Raw genomic sequence first — 20797 nt, forward strand, 5'->3', positions numbered from 1 at the left:
AGAGATTTTGTGAGATGTTTCTGGAATTTGGTAGGGTTTTGGGAAGATTTAGGGTTATTTTTTAGTTTTTTGCAATTTCGTGGGATTTTGCAATAGTTTCAAAAATTTTGTGGGATTTTTCTGGAATCTTGAAGGATTTTCTGGACACTTGAAAAATTTTGAGGGATTTTTCTTAGATTTTTGGAAATTTGTGTGATTTGGTGGGATGTTTCTGGAATTTGGCGGGGTTTTCAGAACATTTAGGGAATTGTGTCAGATTTTTTCTGCAATTTGGTGGGTTTTTTCTTGAATTTTGTAGGATATTGAGGAGATTTTGTGGGAGTTTTGTGGAATTTTGAGGGAATTTGAGGAGACGTGAAGAATTTTGAGGTATTTTGTTTGATTTTGTGGAAATTCGTGGGGATTTTGTGGGATGTTTCTTGAATTTGGTGGGTATTTGTGAAGATTTCTGCAATTTTGTGGGATTTTGTGGAATTTTGTGGGATTTTTCTTGATTTTTCTAGGATATTCAAGAGATTTTGTCAGATGTTTCTGGGATTTGGTAGGGTTTTGGGAAGATTAAGGGGTTTTTGGTTTTTGTTTTTTCAATTTTGTGCGATTTTTTTTGAGTTTTGTGGGATTTTGCATAAGTTTAAATAATTTTGTGCGATTTTTGTGGAATTTTGTGGTATTTTGTGTAGACTTGAAGAATTTTGTGAGATTTTTCTTAGATTTTGTGGAAATTTATGGAGATTTTGTGGGATGTTTCTGGAATTAGATAGGGTTTTTTCTTGATTTTTGTAGGATATTGAGGAGATTTTGTGAGATGTTTCTGGAATTTGGTAGGGTTTTGAGGAGATTACTGCAATGTTGTGGTATTTTTCTGGAATTTTGTGGTATCTTTCTTAAATTATGTGGGATTTTGTGGAAACTTGGAGAATTTTGTTGGATTTTTCTTAGATTTTGTGGAAATTTGTGGAGATTTTGTGGGATGTCGTAGAAATCTGATAGGGTTTTCTTGCCGCGGCGGCGGAAAGCCCGGAGCACCGCGACTTCTCCAGAAGCAGCCTTGAGAAAGGCTGGCCCGAAGCGCGTGTGAGCAGCTTCGAGCAGTCGAGTGATTCCAGCTCAGCTCAGTAATAGTATAGTGATTCCAGCTCAGCTCAGTAATAGTATAGTGATTCCAGCTCAGCTCAGTAATAGTATAGTGATTCCAGCTCAGCTCAGTAATAGTATAGTGATTTCAGCTCAGCTCAGTAATAGTATAGTGATTTCAGCTCAGCTCAGTAATAGTATAGTGATTTCAGCTCAGCTCAGCTCAGCTCAGCTCGGCAGCGGCGGCGGCAGGCAACACAGGAAGCAGGGACGAGACAGCTGGTCCAGCGTTCCACCGAGGCACAAGCCTTTATTCAGGCAAAGCTTCGGCAAAGGGTGCCGGTAACAGCGAATCTCCCGAACAGAGGAAAACCCGGGATATTTATGGGGAAGGAGAGGGGCGGGGGGAAGCCTGAGATACCTGTATCGGGGTGGGACAGCAGGGGGGAACACCAATGAAACACAACAGTTTAACATAACTAACTCAAAGACCCCTGGGAGCGACATTGTGTCGCTATTACAGAGAAGTATCTCCTCTCCAGGGGAGAGCCAGTATCTCGGGCCCAGCGGGCTCCTCCGTACCCACACTTCCCCATATTAACATAGAGTGTTGCATTTTAAACTCTAAAAAGCTTTACAAGTTCTTTCCTTGCTTCTTGACCTTTGGACTTTCTATCAGCAGAAGGACATTGTTTTACCAACCAGGGATTCTCCTTTAGCTGGCTAGGCTATTGTTCTTTGGTCATATAGTATCTAGTACTCAGTAGCTTATGACTCAAAGCAAGCTTTCATTTCTATTTCAATTCTAGGCTTCATACCTTCAGAATCTTTTGTTAAACAATCATATTCGCAAGGTTTCCCTGTTTCATCTTCCCCAACATAAACTGTCGCTTTTAATATAAATTAGAAGCTAATTTGAATATTTCTAAGTGTAATTCCTCTGTTAAATCAAAAAGTCATAGGTTAAAAATTAGATTAAATACTGTATAACTGCTGTTCTTTTGCTAAACTGTGAAGTTGAAGGTATCAATTAATGGTTAAGGTATAAGTGAAGTCCTGTTAAGTTTGACCTCTGTTAAGTTCTTAGGCCATATTCCTTTTATCCTTGACCTCACTGTCCTTTTGTCACAGACACACACACATACGGACAGTTCTGGGTTCATTTCTGGTTGGATTTGGATTGCCTGGATTTTGTTTGGTTTTGCTGTTGCTTTGTTTCCTTGCTGTGCCTGAAGTGTCCAGTCAGGAGCAGAGTGACTCTTGCCAAGGAACTTTGTGCTGCTGGTGCTTAATATTAAATCTGGTTTTTGCTGCTCCCTTGCTGGGGATTTTTTAGGCACTCTCAAGCCCTCGTTGGTGACAGGGTGAAGGAGCCCTGGCCCAGGCTCTGGCCCTGGGGGACACAGGGACGCTGCTGAGAGTCCCTGTCCCCCTGTCCCACCCCCACAGCCCTGGCCCCCACCCCCGTGTCAGGCTCTGGGGTCGATCTCATGGAACATCCTCTGGGGAGGCTGCAGTGCCAGGGGCAGGGGGACCCAGGGGGACAGGGGATCTCGCTGTGCACGAGCAGTGCTGGACTTCTCTGTGGGGAATGGTGAGGGGGGGATGGGGCAGAGTGACCTCCCCAGTGACCTCACACAGCCCCTGGGATGTCACACAGCAACATGTGATGTCACAGCCCACACTGGGAAGCCCCTGTGATGTCACAGAGCCAACTCTGGGACGTTCTCATGTGTTGTCATATAGCTGTACTGTGATGTCACAGAAGACTCTGTGATGTCACAAAGTCACCTGGTGATGTCACAGTCTGTTCTGTGATGCCACAGCCGGCTCTGTGATATCACAGAGCCACCCTCGATGACTGCAGTCTGCTCTATGGCATCACAACCTCATCTATGAGGTCACAGCAAACTGTGATGCCACAACCTTATCAGTGATGTCACACAACCATCTCTGTGATGTCATACAGCCACGCTGTAATGTCACAGCACAAACTTCAACCTCACAGCCAGGTCTATGATGTCATACAGCCATGCCATGATGTCACAACTTGCTCTGTGATGTCACAGAATCCCCTCTATGATGCTGTATCTGCTCAGTGACCTCACACAACAAACTCTGTGATGTCACAGCCCCATCTGTGACCTCACACAACCCACTCTGAGCTGTCACACAGCCCCTTTCTGACATCACAGCTGCTCTGGGGCTCCAGGAAACAGCCACAGAGGTGCTGCTGTGACACAGCCCCCTCTGGCACATCCCCCAGCCCTTGCCAGTGCTGAGCCCCTGGGAGCTCTGTCTGGGCCTGCTCGTGTCCCTGAGCTGCCCTGGCAGGGCCCCAGCCCTGCTGGGCTGTGCTCAGGAGCTGCTCCTGGCCAGAGCTGTCTCTCTGCAGCGCTGCCCTTGCCAGGAGCTGCCTCTGGGCCAGGAGCCCGGCCCAGCTCAGCAGCACAGACACAGCACCAGCACTTTCATCACCCTCTCGGGCCTTTGGGGCTCTTGGCATCACACTCAGTCCCTCAGAGTGCTCCAAACACTTCTCAAGAACTCCAAGTCAGATGGAAACACTGAAGTTTCTTGTAGTGGAAATGAGAGACACGAGTGAGAAAGCGTCCCCAGGTTCCAGGTAGAGCAGAAGACTGGAAGCCCTGATGGCAGCTGGGGACAAGCAAGGGAAAGGTGTCTGTGGTGCTGAGCAAAGCTGGATGTGTTTTAGGAATGCCAAGGGCCAAGGGCTGAGCCCCAGCCCCTGGCAAGGCAGATGCTGTCCCTCCCTCATTGCTCAGGGCTCTTCCCGGGGCACTGGCATGTGGGGATGTGCAATGCCAAGGGCAGCACCATGGGGCGGCCCCTGCCAGGCTGCTGAGCAGGGACAAGGAGGCAATGAGGCCCCAGGGCTGCCAGGGTCACTTGTCCCCTGCTGGCCTCAGGCTCAGGGCCCTCAGCCTCTACCTGCTGCTTATGTGATGAGGCCTCCAAACCTGATCCTGAGAGCTTTTTGGGTCTTCTGCATGGTCTGTGAAAACGGAAACACTGGTCAAAGTGATTTTCTCCCAAATCTTGCAGTGACAGAACAAGGATGAATATCTTTAAAGTGAACCAGAGTAGATTTGGTTGTTTTTAGAAGGAGGAAATATTGTACAATCAGAGTGGCACAAAACTGCAACTGCTTTTGCAGACAAATGTATGCCTCATACCAGGATTGCTCCAAGAGCAGGAGCTCTGTGCAACCTGACACAGTGAAAGCCCCTCCCCTTCCCAAGGATGGAATTCCTGTTGTGTGGGTTCTCTGATGTGCTGGGTGCCCTCACAACCCTCCTGGCCAGAATGTCTGCTGAGGGCCAGCCAGGCTGCTGCAGTGGCACTGACCTCACAGCCATCACCACTGCAGCCATGTCCCCTGGGCCTGGCTCTCCCCTTTCATCTGCCCCTGCCTTGTCTCTGCTGGCATGAAGAGTTGTTTCATTATAATCTTGTCCCCAGGGTTCTGGGGCCGATTGCTTCCCAGTCAGGCTCCTGGAGCAGCAGTGGCTTTTCAGAGCCCAGCCAGAAATGAGCCCTGAAGCAGCAGCTCTGCAGTGCTGGCCACCAGGCCGGGGTGCCAAGGGAGCCTTCTGGCCATGGCCTGGAAGCAGCTGCTGCTGCCAAGGTGCCTTTGGTGCCTCAGGCTGTCCCTGGCACAGCTCCCAGCACGGCACTCTGCACTTGTGCCCGAGCCCTTCCCTGGGTTGGGGCTGGCCTGGGGCTTTTCCTGCAGCAGGATCTGCCCTGGCCATGGCACAGGAAAGGCAGTTCCTGCTGGAGCAGGAGGCTGTGCCTGGAATGGGCTCAAACAACTCCAGCAAGGCCCTGTTTACTTCAAAATTGCTTCCTAGAGCACTATAGTCTAATAATTGTTATAGCTCCTATACAGTGGAGTAAATAAATATTTTTTTTATTTACTCTGTGGTGTAAATAAATCATGTTCAGAATCAGTCACAGTTGTATTTGTATAAATAAAACTGATATTCCATTGTTAATCCTGTGGGACAAATTGAATTATGGTTCAATTCTACCTGTCCAATATTTAGACACAAACCTTTGACAAACTCAGGCTGGGATTGAATCCAGCTGCTCCCAGGTTCCTCTCTTAAAAGGAATTTAAAAGTCTAGGCATCCTGGAAGGGTTTGAGGATCCATGGTGGCTGTTGGGTGTCATTTCTCCACCTCATGACTCAGCAGGTGTTTCTCCAATAAAGAAATAAAGCTTTAGCCTGAAGCTCCCACTCTGCCCATGACAGGAAGCCCTGGGAGTGTCTGTGACATCCCAGCTCTTTGGCAGCCTGGGGACTCCTGGGATGTCACCGTGGAGCCCCCGGGAGTGCCTGTGACAGAGCAGTGCCTTTGCAGCCCAAGGTCCCCTGGGATGTCACCATGGAATTGTTGGGACTGCGTCTGACCACACGGCTCTTGAACCTCAGAAACCCCTGGGAGGTCTCCATGGAGCCCCTGTCTGTGCCTGTCTCAGGCCTGGAGCCAGAGTCCATTGCCATGGCAACCATTTGCAGTCCCATCCCCAGGCTCATGGGATCACAGAGCCACAGAATTGGCTGAGTTGGGAGGGACCCATGGGGATCCTCCAGTCCAACTGCTGGCCCTGCACAGGACACCCCAACAATCCCAGCCTGGGCCTGGCAGCGCTGGCCAAACGCTGCTGGAGCTCAGCCAGCCCTGGAGCTGGGAGCCTTCCCTGGGGAGCCTGTTCAGTGCCCCAGCAGCCTCGCGGGAAAAACCTTTTCCTCACATCCAGCCTAAACCTGCCCGCCTCAGCTCCAGCCGCTCCCTCCACTCCTGTCCCTGGGCACCAGAGGGAAGAGGTTCCCACAGCCCCCAGCCAGGGACCCGCTCCCAAGGCTGCTGCCCATGGCAACCAGGCCTGGCACCAGCTGGGATGCTCGGTTTCCACGGGCTGGGCTTCAGGAACGGCATTCCCCAATTTCCTGCTCCTGCTAAAACTGCATCGCTGCTCTCTTCCCTCCCACCTCCCATGGAAAGCAGAAAAGGCAAAGATCCCATGCTGGGATAAGAACAATTTATGTAGAACAGCAAGAGGATAAGGAAAAACCAGACACAGAAATAATCTTTGTAACAGAATAGATAAGAAAAACCATTACAGGGAAAAATAAACCACCACAGACTGGCTTTTCCTGGCCACGTATCTCCTCCTGCCTGGAAAGGACACTCTTGTCTGGTGAGAGAGAGGGAGTCCTTTTCCTGCCCCTGGCAATGACCTGATATGGGATTGAATATAATGACAAGGACATGGTCAGACTCTCACATTCTTTGATCTCACATCATGACATTGCCATGGGCAGGAAAAGGTACAGGTGTCTTCCCAGCATGGACCACAGGGAACATGGATCACCAGGTCTCTTCCTAACCTTGGTCCTCCAAGGCAGGATGAAGATGGAGCAGTGCACAAAGCTCTTCCTGCACTTGGGGCACTCGCAGGGCTTCCCTTACCGGTGCCTCCGTTGGTGTTGGGTCAAGCTAGATTTCCAGGTGAAGCTCTTCCCACACTGGGGACACTCATAGGGCCTCTCCCCAGTGTGGATGCGCCGATGGATGATGAGGGTGAAGTTGTGCTTGAAGCCCTCCCCACAGTCAGGACAGCGGAAGGGCCTCTCATCCGTGTGAATCCGCTGGTGCAGGAGGAGATGGGAGCTCGTCTGAAACCTCTTCCCACACTCAGGACACTCGTAGGGCCTCTCTCCAGTGTGGATGCGCTGGTGGATGGTGAGCTGGGACCTCCGGCTGAAGGTCATCCCACATTCCTCACACTCATAGGGACATTCCCCGGTGTGGGTCCTCTGGTGGCAGATCAGGCTAAAGCTCTGGCTGAAGCTCTTCCCACATTCCCCACACTCGTAGGGCTTCTCCCCAGTGTGGATGCGCTGATGACTGATGAGGTGGGAGTTTTGCTTGAAGCCCTCCCCACAGTCAGGGCAGCGGAAGGGCCTCTCATCCGTGTGAATGCACTGGTGCCGCAGGAGACTGGAGCTGGTCTGAAACCTCTTCCCACACTCGGGACACTCGTAGGGCCTCTCCCCAGTGTGGATGCGCCGGTGACGGATGAGTTCGGAGCTCCATCTGAAGCCCTTCCCACATTCCCCACACTCGTAGGGCCATTCCCCAGTGTGGATCATCTGGTGGCAGATCAGGCTGTTGCTCTTGCTGAAGCTCTTCCCACACTCCAAGCACTTGTAGGGCTTCTCCCCATCCTGAAGCCGCTCATGGACCACCAGCTCAGAGCCCTGGCTGGATCTCTGGCCGCCTTCCTGGCACAGGGTGGGTCTTTCCTCCTCAGAGCACCCTGGGATGGGTTTGGAGCCCCTCCTCCTGCGGGATCTCTGGGGATTCTCCTCCCCGTTGTATTCCTGCACTGTGGAGCTGCTCAAAACAGCCTCTTCCACGAGGTTCTGCTGCGGGGATTTGTCCTCCCTGGTCTCCATCCTCAGCTCCTTGTCTGGGGGAGGAAGGACAAGGACAGGATGGGATTTGCCTCCGTGCCAGAGGGAAGGGGAAGGAGATCCCCCCAGTGCGTCCCCGGCAGGACGGCGTCGGCAGCGGGGTTGTCCTGCAGCCGGGGGCCAGGCTGGGCTGGGAGATGGAGCAGGAGAGAGGGGGAAAGGGGCACTGACTTCCTCCTCACCTGCCTGGGTGTCCTGGGGCATCTTCCTCTTCCTCGCAGCCTTCCTCTCCATCTGGCCAAGGTTTGGGAATGAGAAATCCTTGTTTGCGGAAATATGCAATGCATGAGCACATTGGGTTAGGGTGTTCCTCCTGACCAAGTTCATCTCTAGAAGTTACCGGGCATCTGGGGCCCATAAAAACCTCCCAAACACCAAAATTCAGCCCTGAAAATGCCTCCCAGGAGTTCCCCATCTTTGTTCTCTCCCCTTTGCAGTTCAGGGATTCCCCCCTGTCCCAGCTGCTGGGGGTCACGCTTGCACTGGGGGCCCCCTGTCGGCTTGCTCCCTGCCCACCCCAGGTTGGTGGGAGTGCCAGAAATCCAAAAAGTTCCCCCTGTTTCCATCTCCTCATTTAGGGATGATGGGGCTTTTTGGATTCCTATGGTCCCTTGTCCCGTGATTCTCTGCTTTGGGGTGCAGAAGGTCCAAGGAGTCCCCCCTGCCCCTCACCAGGCTGTTCAGGGTCCCGTGAATTGTGGCACTCCCCCTCTCTGGGCTCCCCACTTTGGGGTCTGGGGGGACACAGGGCTCTGCTCCTCCAGGCTGCCTCTGACAGCAGCCACCACCAGGACCCCCCAATGTCCCCCCAAGGGGCATTTTCTGCTCAGCTTTGGAGTTCTTCATTCTCCAAACATTCCCCCAGAAAAACCCAACCCAGGTACCCCCCAGGATATCTGGGTCATGCTCCCCCTCCCTGGTCATTGCTGGGATGGAGGGTGATGATCCCATGGGAGGATCCCATTGGTGAGGGGCTGTGAATTCAGGAGTGCTCGACCTCGTGTTTCCTTTTCCTTTCCATGATCCTCCTTTGTCCCTCCTCTTCTTCTTCCTCTGGCTTCTCCTCTTCCTCCTCCCTAACACCAGCTTCTTCTCCTACTTCCATTCCTTCTCACTCTCCTTCTTCATCCCTCCTCTTCCATCCCTCCTCCTCCTCCCCCAGGAGCAGTGACACCCTCGGTGCCCCGTTCCCGAACCCCTCACAGCCCACGGCAGGAGCGGGGATGGAGCCGGGACAGGTCGGGATGGGCAGCGCGGGGCTCTCCGCTGCTCCCACCCGCTGGGGACGGGGGGAACCCGGCCCGGGGAAAAGGAGAGGGAAACTGGGAAAACTGGGGGCTGCAGATCCAACCTGGGGCTGGCTGGGGACCCTGGTTGGGGACTGCCAGCCCTTGGGGCTCCTCTGGGGAGATGCGGGAGGGGGGAACACAGAGAGGGCTCGGGGATCCCAGGAGTGGCAGCACTGGCAGGGACTGGTTTGTACTGGGATCATCCTGGCAGTGGCTGAGATTGTACTGGCTGTGTACTGACATCATACTGGGATCATACTGGGATGATACTGGCAGTGAGCAGGAGCCTCCAGGGGGCAACTGAGACCAGGTTGTGAGGAACTGGAAATATGCCCTGCGCTCCCCAGAACCCCGGGATCGCCCCCCATATGTCCCATAAGTCTCCCCCAAACCCTCCAGGATCCCCGAGTGCCCCCTCAGCGCCCGTTCGGGACCCCCCAAAGTGTCCCTGGATCCCTGAATGCTCCTGACCCCACAGATTCCCCTTCCAGCCACTGCTGGGAATTCATCTCCCATCATCCCACAACACAGTTCCGCGCCCAAACCTCCTGCCGTGCCCCCCGCCCTAAAGAGCCCGGTTACAGCTCCCCAGGTTCCCCCCAAGTGCTCCCGAGCCGTATACATTCGCCCCCAGCACCTGCAGCACGGCTCGGACGCAAAAGTTTTCTCCAAGCGCTTCCCCACACCGCCGAACGCGCCTTCCGAGCCACTTCCGGGACTACAGCTCCCATCATGCTCCGCGGCACCCATAGAGCGCTATTCCAGCCGGGACTGCATCTCCCGTCATGCCCCGCGCCTCACCGGAACCCATTGGAGCTGCGCCTACAACTCCCGTGATGCTCCGCGGCCCCATTAAACCGTATTATACCGGCGCCTACAACTCCCATCATCCCCCGCGGCCCAGAGATTCCTCGTTACAGCCCCTCAAGTGCCCGCCCGGACCCCAAAGGGCCCCCAGATTCCCCTCCCTGACCTCCAAGTGCCCCCCTGGACCCCCAAGTGCTCCCCTGGACCCCGAATTGTCCCACAGAATCCCTAAGTGCCCCTCCAAGTGCCCACCCAGCTCCCCAAGTGTCCTCCAGACCCCCAAATTCTCTCTAAATTCCCTCCCCAGACCCAAAACTGCCCCAGATGTTCCCCAGAAAAGTCCCCGTGGACCCCAAAGTGGTCCTTTTTACCCTGTCTGAGAAAATTATTAAAAAAGATGATCAAAGGACTAAAAATAGGAGTAATTAGCATAAAGAGGGAGAAATTTTGATCAATTAATTAATGAAGGGAATTGTGTTATTTTGAACCAAGGACCAATAATGGTTTTAGTTGCTAAAAATGGATCAATTCTTTCATATAAATATAAAAGTTAGGTTATAAAAATACAGAACAATATTGTTATAAAAATCAAATATTTATTTTTATAAATTAATTAGATTTTAATGATAAAGAAAAATTATAAAGATAAATGTTTTCAATGTTTTGGGATGTCAGTCCCAGGTGGGCGATGTCAGACATGCTGAGGCTCCGGGTGAGGAGCAGGTTGTCCAAACAGGGGCAGCCCACAAGGGGCTCATTCTTCTCTGTGACCAGACCTCCCAAGGAGATTTTCAGCATCAAGATCACTTGGGGAATGCTTCTGTCACCTCTTCTCTCAACTAAAAAATAAAAAAAAATATCTCCTTGATTGTAAAAAAAAAAAAAAAAGTGGTGGATTTTCAAATCTTCCTCCTTAACAGAACTCCAAACTGACTCCAAGCAGCTGCACAAGCCTTGGACTTGAAGACAATGGAAGGAAGAGAAAGAGCCCCCGAGGCTTTCTGTATTTTAATGAACCCCAGGCTGGATTTGGGGCTGAGTCCAGGACCCTCAGGCACTGAGAGAAGGTTGAAGGAGCTGCTCAAGGAGTCAGAAGCAAAACTCCAAGTCCCTTGGAGCATCCCTGGGCCCCACTGACTGCCGGCTCCTGGCACACTCAGCCATGGCATGGTCCAGTCTCACGCTGGGACACCTCCTGCACCAAAATTCTATCCTGACAGGGACTTTTCTTTCTCCTCCCCTCCAGGCTGAACCTGCCAAGCTGCACTTTGGGGAAGTTTCCTTCTCTTGCCACTGCCCAGGAAAGCTGTGTCTCCTTCTGTTCACAAACAGAGAAGGGCTGCTGGGGGATGTGGGGGTTGGAGGCTGCCTGGGGTACAGTGACCATGAAATCATTGAGTTTTGAAATATTCTGTGAAAGAAGGAGGGGCATCAACAAAACTCCTACACGGGACTTAGGAAGGGCAGACTTCAGCCGATTAAGGATGCAGATTTGGGGTGTACCAAATCAGATACTGAGTTTTTTTTTAAGAGAAACAGCCTTTTAAATCAAAGCATTCCGGGAAGGATAGACACACTTCAATAAAGAAATCTTGAAGGAGCAGGAACAGCCTGAACTTCTCTGATGAAAAATGAGCTAGTGAGGAAAATGATTGGCCTGAGTGGGCAGGGAGCTTTTGGAGGAACTCAAGGAAAATATGAGGATGAATCACCTTTGGACAGAGGGGCAGGGAAATCAGGAAATGTTTAAGGATGTCATTAGGTCATACAGAAAGAAAAGTAGAGAGGTGAAAGCTCAATTAGAACTTAACCTGGATCCCTCTGTGAAGGATAATAAAAATGTTTTTATAAATACATTAATGGCAAAAGGAAGCCTATGGACAACCTCCATTCCTTAGGGGAGATATGGTTACCAAATATGAGGAAAAGGCTGAGGTACTCAACACGTTCTTTGCCTCAATATTTAATAAAACATAAACATAAAATTTTAAATATTTAATAAACATTAAATAAATAAAACCACCTTTTCAACATTAAGACAGGTTTTCCTCAGGACAAGTGTTCTCCTGAGCTGGTAGATGGGGACAGGGAGCAGAAGAGCCCCCTGTAATCCAGGAGGAAGCAGTCACAGACCTGCTGAGCCACTCAGATGCTCACAGGTGGATGGGATCAGATGGGATCCATGCTAGGGGGATGAGGGAGCTGGTGGATGAGCTCCCCAAGCTGCTCTCCATCATTTCTCCTCATCAGTCCTGGCTCACTGGGGAGGTCCCAGAGGACTGGAGGTGCCAGTGTGAGCCCATCCCCAAGAAGGGCTGGCAGGAGGCTCTGGGGAACTGCAGGCCTGTCAGCCTGAGCTCGGTGCCTGGTGAGGTTTTGGAACAGATCCCCTTGAGTGCCATCCCACGGCACCTCCAGGATGGCCCAGGGCTCAGACCCAGCCAGCGTGGCTTTAGGAGGGGCAGGTCCTGCCAGACCAACCTGATCTCCTTTTATAACCAGCTGAGCCGCCTGGTGGGTGCGGGAAAGGCTCTGGATGTGTCGAGCTGGACTTCAGCAAGGCCTTGGACACGGAGAGCCACAGCATTCCCTGGAAAAGCTGCAGCCCACGGCTTGGACAGGAGCACTCTTTGCTGGCTGCAGAACTGGCTGGAGGCCGGGCCCAGAGAGTGGTGGGGATGGTGCTGCATCCAGCTGGTGTCCAGTCCCTGGTGGTGTCCCCAGGGATCTGTGCTGGGCCCAGTCCTGGTTAATATCTTCACTGAGGGTCTGGCTGAGGGGGTCGAGTCCAGCACTCACAAATTGCAGATGACACCAAGCTGGCTGCGAGTGGGGATCTGCTGGAGGGCAGGACAAGGAGACACAGCCTTAAGCTGCACCAGGGCAGGTTTAGGCTGGACAATAGGAAGGAGTTCTTCCCAGAAAGAGTGATTGGGAATTGGAATGGGCTGGCCAGGGGGGAGGTGACAGAGTCACTATCCCTCTCCAGTGGTCTGGGTGAGTGACATCAATCTCTGTGCTTAATAACAGATTTTGCTTTAAAACAATTGCTTCAGAATTGCTTCCTGTTTCAGCCTGAATGTCTGTGGTGGTTTTGTATTAGTTGATATTTGGTGAGGAGTGAAGAAGCCACCCATGCAAATGATTTTTCTAGGAGGGGGCTTCTAAGAGCTTCCTCTGTGCTTAGCAAAACCAATAGCTGGCTGGCTCTGAGAATTGACAACCTATGAAACCATTTAGCAGCTGGATCCTCCTGTGTGAAATCCCCATTTTAAAGACAGACAAGGCCAGGAAAGCTCTCTGTTGTTTCCAGCTGTGAAGAGTTAACTGGGTGCTGGTCAGGCCGGCCCTGCTCCAGCCTGGCCTGCACCGAGCCGGGCTCCGCCAGGCCCCGGGAGCGGCTCTGGGCTGGGCCAGGCCCCTTCACCACGGCCCGCGCGGCCCCAGCGGCTGCCGGGCACAGGGAGGGGAAGCCATCGGCCCGCAGCTGGAATTGAAGGGAGCAGGGGCCTGGGACCAGCCATGGGGGCAGAACAGCCACGACTGTTCTGGCCGGGCCCCCTGAGATCTTGGCACAGCCCCAGCGCTGCCTGAAATCCATCACCGTGACTGCTTCGGCCACTGCCCGGCAGAAACCATCATGAGCATCTGCAGGTCTGGGTGAGATATTAACTCTTTCTGTGCACAGATGAGACCTGCAGACCTCGATCCTCCCCTTGGGTGAGAGGAAAGGACAGAGTGGGAGACTAATGCCACAAGTATGGTAGGCTACACCTGTCTTCATATGTCATTGAATTAGAGAAAAACTCTCTCCAGGGCAAATTATGCAACACTTTGCCTCACAATCCATCAGTCTTAATTACAATGAGAGGTAGATCCTAATTACAATCCAATTAGAGCAAATCAACATTGTGTAAATGGCAAGAAGAATTTGCTTGTCAACAGATGAATATGTCCCACTCAAGAATGAACAAAATCTGCCTTTACTTGGAAGAAAGTAGACATGGAGCAATGCAGTATTTGGGTTTTCTACAGTGATAAATGGGGCAAGAAGCTGTAACAACTCACCTGTTTTAAAGAACACAAGTACTGATACAGCCAATAGTGCACCACCACTGAAGGGATCTTCAGAACATTCCTTTATTTCTTAACAAGGAATGGGCAGCAAAATGCTGGCATTTATCTGAACTGGAAGCCATGTTCCTCTCCTGTTTCTCCTTGAGCACACTGTTCTCTGCAGACTTCACTGTGCAGCCCATCAATCCTCTCTTGGCCAACACCTAAATGGCACAACTACCAAAACACAGGTGCCAGCATCATCACCCCAGCATTATTCCAGCACTGCTCTGCTGGTGCACAGCAGCACAGAATGGCTTGGCTTGGAAGGGACATTTAAAGGCCATCTAGTCCAGTGCCCTGCAGTGAGCAGGGACACCTTTAGGTCAGGTTGCTCAGAGCAGGAGCTTGAATGTCAGCAGGGATGGATGCCCACCTCTCTGGGCAACCTGTGCCAGGGTTTCAAAACCCACAGTATAAAAAAGGTCTTTCTTATGTCTAGTCTGAATCTACCATCTTTTAGATTGAGAACATACCCCCTCAGTCTTGTCACAACAGGCCCTACTAAAAATTCTGTCCCATCTTTTTTTCAAGCCCCCTTAAAGTACTGAAAGGTAGCAATCAGGTCTCTGTGGAGCCTTCTCTCTTCCAGGCTGAACACCCCCAGCTATCCCAGCCTGTCTCCAAAGCAGAGGGGCTCCAGCCCTCAGAGCGTTTTGTCCCTCCTCTGGACCAGCTCCAACAGGACCATGTCCTTCCTGTGCTGGGCACCCAGAGGTGGATGCAGTACTCCAGGTGGGCTCACACCAGAGCAGAGGGGTGGTGGAATCACCTCCTTCAAGCTGCTGGGCACCCTCCTTTGGAGGCACATGGCTGGCTCATGTCCAGCCTCTCACCTTGCAGCAGCCACAAGTCCTTCTCAGCAGGGCTGCTCTCCATCCCTTCATCCCCCAGCCTGTGAGATCAGCTGGGATGGGACCCTGTAATAGCCCTTGGACAGAGCTGCAGGGCAGGATGAGCTCCCTAGTGAAGAAGGCAGATCCCACTCCCCACACAATTCCACCCTGGCCATGAGGTCACAGCAGCCTGTGGGGTGACAGCAGGCTGAGGTGACAGCAGGCTCTGAGGTCACAGAGGTCCCAGAGCCCCGTGGTTGCACAGCAGCACAAGGACCGAGCAGTCAGTCCTTGACCACGACTGTTGTGGCAGCAGCGGCGGCGGCAGCAGCGGTGCTGACATTGGGACAGCGGTGTCAGGACAGTGGTGGCAGCAAGAGCTGCAGGACTGGCAGTGGGCAAGGCACCATGGCCTTTGCTCTGCGCCTCCTCCTCCTGCTCCTCCTGGCAGTGGCCCTGCCTGACAGGGCTGCCCAGGCTGCTCCGTGGCGAGCAGGGCGAGCAGGTGAGCCCGCGGCCTCGGTCCCCTTTCCAGGGACAGTGCTCCCTTCTCCCTGGGAAGCATTGGGGATGGTTTTCCCCAGGGCTGAAGGGAGGGTTTCCGCTGTGGGAGGGAGAGAGGCCTCAGGGCCCCTGGGCTGGTCCTGCTGCCCCTCCAGAGATGTCGCACGGGGCCTGCAAAGAGGGTGGAGAGTGTCCAGAGCCAGTCCAGAGCTCCCCAGGCCCCTCTGCAGCTTTGGCCATGTCCATTGACATCTGGCTCCCACAGCCTTACCCAACCACCTTGCAGTGCCCAGTTCCCTAAGGCAGAAGGGGGTCCCAGCACACTATGGAAAGGTTCTGATCTGTGCTCCCTTCTAGATGAGGGTGGTAGGAAGGCTTCTCAGGCAGCTTGGCTTCATGATGATTTTCTGCCTCTGGAGCCCCATGCAGGTATGTTCTCACTGTCCCAACAAGGAATAATCATTGACAACCTGGCAGGAACCAGGTGACAGAAGCTTCTATGGCTGTTGAGTTACAGGTGTGTCTGCAGCGAGGACATTTCAAGCTCCTTTGCTGGTTGCTGCACACAAGCCCAGCTCCCATCACAGGGGTGAGTGGTGTGTCCCTGCTGATCCCACAGGCTTGAGCCCTGGTTCTGTGGGATCCATTCATCTGAAATGGAAGTACTTTCTGTTAAGGTTCTCCTAGAGGGAGGAACAAACCTACAGAAGACAAGATGCTGAATGAACTGGATAGACGCCATGGTGGGTCCATGTCCCTCAGCCTTCTCCTGAGACTCAGCAGCCGGGGGCTTTCCCTGCACATCTGGACACGCCGTGCCCAGCATGGCAGGAAGGGATCCATGTCAGCCTCGCTGCCCCACTGCTGCTTTCATGACCTGCAGGGCTGTTTCCCAGCCTGGCCTGGCTGCAGCTTCTCCCCAGCCTCTGCAGGAAGGCATTTGGCATCAGCTGACAGGGAGCCCAAACTGCAGCACAGGCCATGCACACCCTGAGATCCCCTGAAAATTTCCAAGTCTTGGGGTAGATGTGGAATGGCAGCTCTTTGGAGGAGGGAGGGCCCTGGCCTGGCTCCAAAGTTTTGATGGCTTCCTCAACCTTATCCATGACTTTGACAAATATTGCCTCTTGAACATGCCACCTTCCTGTTGGGGAACAGCCCCACCTGATCCAGCTGTGGCTCTTCCTTTCTCCAGAGATGAACCCAAAGGCTGTGCTGAAGGCAGCGTTTCCCGGAGGAAGCAGTGGCTCATGGGCAGCCTCTGCTGCAGGAAGGGAGGCCATGCCAGGCACAGTCCCAGGAGGTAATTGCTGTGCCTCTGGGCCTGAGCCCTGCTGAGGCTTGAGCTGCCATCTCTGCTGCTTGGCAGTGTGAGCACAGTGCAGAGGAATTATCCTGAGCAGGCTCAGGGCACTTGGCTACTGAGCAGTCCTGCTGGGATCCCTCCATGGGAGACACGTCCCAAAACCTGGCAGCTGCTGCAAGGGGTGCCCATGGTGGGGAAAGGGTTGAGGGGGAGGGTAAAGCTCCAGTGTGTCCTGACAGGGCCTGGCTCTGTCCCCTTGGGCTGGGGGTGCTGTCCCAGCTGAAGGAGAGAGGGCAGGAGGGAGGTTCCGTTACCTGTGGCACTGAATGCTGCGGTTTGGCCCAAGGCCTTGGGGTTTCCTCTGTGGGAGAGCCCCTGGGCCCTGGGCTGGTCCCACTGCCCCACCAGGGATGTTGCACAGGGGCTGCAAAGAGGGTGTTGAGAGTGACCAAAGCCAGCCCAGAGCTCCCCAAACCCCTCTGCAGCTTTGGCCATGTCCATTGACATCTGGCTCCCAAGGCCTTACCCAAACCCTTTGCAGTGTCCAGTTCCCTAAAGCAGAAGGGGATCCCAGCACAACATGGAATGGTTCTGATCTGTGCTCCTTTGTAGACAAGCGTGGTAGGAAGATTTCTCCAGCAGCTTGGCTTCATGAAGATTTTCTGCCTCTGGAGCCCCATGCAGGTATGTTCTCACTGTCCCAACAAGGAATAATCATTGACAACCTGGCAGGAACCAGGTGACAGAAGCTGCTGTGGCTGTTGAGTTACAGGTGTGTCTGCAGCGAGGATGTTTCAAGCTCCTTTGCTGGTTGCTGCACGCACGCCCAGCTCCCATCACAGGGGTGAGTGGTGTGTCCCTGGTGATCCCACAGGCTTGAGCCCTGGTTCTGTGGGATCCATTCATCTGAAATGGAAATACTTTCTGTTAAGGTTCTCCTAGAGGGAGGAACAAACCTACAGAAGACAAGATGCTGAGTGATCTGGAGAGACACCATGGTGGGTCCATGTCCCTCAGCCGTCTCCTGAGACTCAGCAGCCGGGGGATTTCTCTGCACATCTGGACACGCCATGGCTGGCACAGCAGGAAGGGATCCATGTCAGCCTCACTGCCCCACTGCTGCTTTCATGGCCTGCAGGGCTGTTTCCCAGCCTGGCCTGGCTGCAGCTTCTCCCCAGCCTCTGCAGGAAGGCATTTGGCATCAGCTGACAGGGGGCCCAAACTGCAGCACAGGCCATGCACACCCAGAGATCCCCTGCAATTTCCCAGTCTCAGGGTCGATCTGGTGTAGGGGCTGTTTGGAGGAGGGAGGGCCCTGGAGCATTCCCAATAACCTGGCCTTTCTCCTGATCCTTATCCATGACTTTGACAAGTATTGCCTCTTGAACATGCCACCTCCCCAATGGGGAATGGTTCTGTCTGATCCAGCTGTGGCTCTTCCTTTCTCCAGATATGAACCCAAAGGCTGTGCTGAAGGCACTGTTTCCTGGAGGAAGCAGTGGCTCATGGGCAGCCTCTGCTGCAGGAAGGGAGGCCATGCCAGGCACAGTCCCTGGAGGTAATTGCTGTGCCTCTGGGCCTGAGCCCTGCTGAGGCTTGAGCTGCCATCTCTGCTGCTTGGCAGTGCCTGCCTTTCAGGGATTTTGCACAGAGCATGGAAAAGGTGTTGAGAATGTCCAGAGCCAGTCCAGAGCTTTCCTCAGGCCCCTCTGCAGCTTTGGCCATGTCCATTGACATCTGGCTCCCACGGCCTTACCTGACCCCCTTGCAGTGCCCAGTTCCCTAAGGCAGAAAGGGATCCCAGCACACCATGGAATGTTTCTGATCTGTGCTCCCTTCTAGATTGGGATCGTGACATGGAGCATCTGGAAGTGCTGGTAAATGGCGGTTTGAAGACCTTGCCAGATGCTGGAGGCAAGTTCTCAATGTCCCTTTCTGCACAGAATAATCAGTGTCAAGGTGGCAAGAGCTCACTCATGTGCCATTTCCCTTGAGAGTCTGAAGGTTGATGGATTCTGGAAACCTTGCCCTGCTCCCTTCTGGAGCCCTGAGTGATTCCACAGTATCGCTGTCAGTGGGAGGAAGGAGCATTTAGCTGTCAATCTTCTTCCCGTGTGCAATGCCAGTGTCTCCTTCTATGTGCTCTGTACAGCCACGGAGAAGAGCAGAGAGGGAAGGGCCGGGCCCAGGGCTGTGCCCCAGGGCTGTGCCTTGTGTGGCTCCTTTCTGGCCCCAGGGAACCTGAGATGCTCCAGCTGCCAAGCCCTGGCCCTGCCTGGGGCTCAGTTCAGAGCTGCTGGCAGCTCCAGGGAGTCCTTTCTCCCCTGACTGCCATGCAAAGGGCTCCTTCCATCCCATTGTGGGGCCACTGCAGGCACGTGGTCCCCCTGCTCCTGCTCCTGAGTGGAAGGCAGAGATGAGGGAGTGCCTTGGAGGGCAGCAGTCACCCAGGTGCACTCACTGCCACTCCAGCCTGAAGAAGAATCTTCAGCAGTGTCACGGGAGCTGTTCTGTTCTGCCTTTCTTTGCAGATGAACCTGATGATGAAGATGATCTGGATTCCCTGTCCATATCAGTTACTGAGCCTGATAATGAGGAAGATTCTGAGGGTAGGTGAAGGCCTTTCCCCCTGGGAGAGCTGCCAGCTCAGAGCCCAAGGCTCGGCCAGGGCAGCATCGCTGCAGGTGCCAGGACAGAGCCGTGCACGTGTGTGCCCTCGCTCTGCGTTATCCTCTCACTGCTCCTGTGGCTCAGTGCTGCCTGTGCAGATCAGCAGAGATGAGAGAAGCTTCTGTGGCTGTTGAGTTACAGGTGTGTCTGCAGCAAGGACTTTCCCAGCTCCTGAGCTAAATTCTGCAAGCAAGCCCAGCTCCCATCACTGGGGTGTGTGGTGCATCCCTGCTGACCCCACAGGCTGAGCACTGGTTCTGTGGGATCCATTCCTGGGAAATGGAAATACTTTATATTATGGTCCCCTGAGAAAGAAGAACAAACCTATAGGAGATAGTAATGTAGCAATGGGGGAACTCAAATATCTGGACATAATCCTGAATGATCTGGAGGGACGCCGTGGTGGGTCCATGTCCCTCAGCCTCCTCCTGAGACTCAGCAGCCGGGGGCTTTCTCTGCACATCTGGACACACTGTGCCCAGGACAGCGGGAAGGGATCCATGTCAGCCTCGCTGTCCCGCTGCTGCTTTCATGCCCTGCAGGGCTGTTTCCCAGCCTGGCCTGGCTTCTCTCCCCAGCCTCTGCAGGAAGGCATTTGGCATCAGCTGACAGAGAGCCCAAACTGCAGCACGGGACGTGAACACTCTGAGATCCCCTGAAATTTTCCAGTCTCGGGGTAGATCAGGTGTAGGGGCTGTTTAGAAGAGGGAGGGCCCTGGAGCATTTCCAAAACCCTGGGCATTTTCCTGACCCTTATCCATGTCCTTGACAAGTATTGCCTGGAGAAGACCAGCACAGCACAGAGAAATTGTGCCATTCAAGCTCAGGGGGTTGAGCAGTCTTGTGCCAAGGGGTGGCAAGGTGCCTGCAGGCCCCAGCTCTGGGGGAAACAGAGAACGTCCTGGCTGTATCCAGCGTGCTGCCAGCTCAGCAGTGGAGCACAGCACAGGCTCACGCTGCCCATTGCTCCCACAGATGCAGCTGGCACCACAACACATGCTCAGAATATCTGGGAAAGCATGAGAAGAGTTTTCTACCAGGGAACACATGGTTTGATTAAGTTGATGGCCATTGTGGCTGGTGGAGCACTTTTCCTGATGATGTGCTGTGCTGGAATCTGGTATTGCTGGAAGAGAAAACGGTGAGTGTTTTGTGATCTCGGCCTCAATCACTTTCTTGAAAGGCTGCTCATAGTCAGGAGACATTCCCAGTGAGGCTGCTGTGGACTTGTGGCTTAAGTTCTTGGTTGCCCAAATAACTCTGCCGAGAGTTCTGCAGCTGCCCAGGCCTTTCATTGGCCTCTTAATTGCTGGGCCTTGTCCTGGGGAGCCCGCTGGGGCTGCAGCCAGTGCTGGCTCCACTGAGGCTGCCTGGCCAAGAGCAGCCCCAGGAGCAGCGGGCAGAGGCAAAGCAAGGTGGGCAGGAGAAAGAGCAGGGACGAGATTGTCCTTGACAGGCAGAGGTGCTCTGGGCCCCACTCCTGGCCAGGGACCCTGTCCAGAGCCATCCCCTGCTCTCCAGGGCCTTGAGGGGCAGCTGTCCAGCTGGGCCAAGCTGTGCCAGCAGCTCCAGCCGTGCTGGGGAGCCTTGGCAGCTCTGGGCCCTGCTGAGCAGGAGGGTCCCTGTGTGCCAGCGGCAGCTGGGGGCCTCAGCCACCTCCTCTCTCCACAGGAGCGCCTCTGCAGC

General features: G+C 53.6%; 1 pseudogene; it reads right to left on the reverse strand.

The window, feature by feature from the left end:
- The window catches only part of LOC131586379 (uncharacterized), a 712054-nt pseudogene that overhangs the window by 554001 nt on the left and 137256 nt on the right, over positions 1 to 20797 (reverse strand).

This window comes from Poecile atricapillus, chromosome 19 (genome assembly GCF_030490865.1).
Source record: "Poecile atricapillus isolate bPoeAtr1 chromosome 19, bPoeAtr1.hap1, whole genome shotgun sequence".
In the NCBI taxonomy this organism is placed as follows: Eukaryota; Metazoa; Chordata; class Aves; order Passeriformes; family Paridae; genus Poecile; species Poecile atricapillus.